Raw genomic sequence first — 2,468 nt, forward strand, 5'->3', positions numbered from 1 at the left:
GTTATGATGTTACTTTTTTAAATGTTTCATCTCAGAATACTGGATAACTTTATATTGAAATTTTTGTTTTTGGTTTTTGTTTTTTCAAACGTGACTTGTAGTGAATAAAATGTTTGTCATTTCCTTCTTTTTTTCTTTACTTTCTTGTCTTGGAGTTATTTTTTATGTTGGTGGTCGTTGTCGGAAGTCCAGGTCCCAGATGACCTTTTAGGATCTTTGCAATGCTCTCTAACATTCTAACACTTGAATCCTCAAAAGTTCTTGATTGATTTATTGACTGAGTCACTCATTTATTAATGCTGCATCTTTTTGCAGGGGTCACCACAGTGAGCAAACTCACTCCGTAGATTTGACAATTGTTTTAAAGTGAATGCCTTCCCAGACACAAGCTTGAACCATAACCTCTGGATKACGAAGCCACAGCACTGACCACCAAGCAACAAATTAAGCATATTTAAAATAAGAGTAATTTATCAACATAATAAATAATCCATCCTTTGACACACAGATGTCATTTAAAATCTATGTGACACTTAATAAATTAATTTTCATTACAGTTAGAAGAGCAGGCATTTAAAGACATTTGTCGAGATGAATACAAGAACAAATGAGTGGACTAACACAAAATTCCCTCAGCATGAAAAATACTGTGCATTTAATTTAAATTGCGTTGCATTATGGACCAGCAAAAGGCTTTTTTATTCATTTGCAAAACATTTCCTTTCACATGACAGCTTACATACTGCAAGTGCATATTATAAAATATACTTTTTAACAAGCCGTAGGTCACTTATCAATTGAAATTTTTATTTAACATGAGGACAACGTTGTTCACAACAGTGAAGCAGATGATGTAAAGTTATTCATTTTATTTAGCAAAGAGGAAAAAAATGGAGAAAAAATGAGAAKATATCAGAGTAAACTGTAATTTCACAAACAGTTTGATTTATTCTRAGTTTCTGTGTCATCGGCCATTTCCCTTTGGGGACACACATTCCATTTTTAATCACATCTTTTGTTCATTCTTCTCAGGCCTGCAGCATTTTCAACAAAACATAAAAGCAGTTGCTGACTCCACAAGAATGACCCGTTTCAAAAGATGAGATGAAAACAGAACGTTGTTGTTGAAATCAGGCATGTGCAAAACTTTTGAAATAAAAAAGTCGTCACCTCCTGCTCATTATCATATGTGGAAGATTTCTCTTAAAGAGAATTAAATCAACAGTTTATTAAATCAACAGCAGTAATCAGTGTGTTGACAAGAAGCCAGAGCTTTAATTAAAATGCATTATTTCCATAACTGTTGTGTACTTAAAACATAAATATTAACAGCGTAGCGCTGTAAAGGTGGACTGGCTCATTAACAAGCGCGACTTCAAACACAGTGAGACTGAAAACACAGTCAAAGGCACAAATGCAGTCCTGTCTGAACAAGTCATCCATTAGTAGCCACGTCTTGACACCAATCCCTCAAAAGAAAGGGCGGTATAAAGATGGACGACTGCTCCTCTGAGGACATCCATCAACACCTTTTAACATCTGTCTGTGCACGTTTAGCTCGGAGTGGCAAAGACACAGGGAGGTGGCTGGTTTGAAAAAGCTGTTATTTTTCTATACAGTTCACTTTACCATCTATTTTATTATTATTATTATTATTATTATTATTATTATTATTATTATTATTATTATTATTATTATTATTATTACTTAGCTAAGCATTTTCCACTTTCAAAATAACTGTCACAAAAGTCAAAGCTGCAATCTTCACAATAACACTGAACACTGAGATGCAGCTAATGTTGATTGAAAGATAAATACAAAGAATGTAACTCCTTTAGACAAAACTGGCAATTTATCAGCTGATAGTGTGAAAGCTACATTGTTAGTTACAGTGCATGAAAAATGAAATAAAAATAATTTTGTGTCATTTGTTATATGTAATATCAAAGTATGGTATGAAATTAGTATGTTACAATTAGTTATATATTTTGAATCAGAATCAGAATACGTTATTGATACCGGAGGGTTATTACTATATCTGCAGTTATTCAAGTAAAAACAATTAGAGAATAAAAGATAAGCGCACCAGAAAAAGATAAAATATAAACACTCAAGAGTAAAACAAAACATAGTAAATACATTTAAACAGTGGTTTGGTATGAACAGAATATGATCTGTTATTAATATAAGCTGCATGAAATATACACAGTATGGTCTGGTATCATTGTGAATTAAACATTATGAAATATAAAGACAGTCTGGTTGATAGAAATAAACCTTATGGAATATAACAAGGATGAAATAAAAGACAAACTATAAACAGTATGGTTTGGTGAAAAAAAAAAACACAAGAAAGAGTATTTGGTTTTGATTTTATTCCAAGGGGTCATGAGAGTTGCACTCTCCGGTCTACGTGTGTTTTGTGGACCTGCAGAAGGCTTATGTTCCCAGAGGCATTCTGGTGATGG

The sequence above is a fragment of the Austrofundulus limnaeus genome, unplaced genomic scaffold (genome assembly GCF_001266775.1).
Source record: "Austrofundulus limnaeus strain Quisiro unplaced genomic scaffold, Austrofundulus_limnaeus-1.0 Scaffold5, whole genome shotgun sequence".
In the NCBI taxonomy this organism is placed as follows: domain Eukaryota; kingdom Metazoa; phylum Chordata; class Actinopteri; order Cyprinodontiformes; family Rivulidae; genus Austrofundulus; species Austrofundulus limnaeus.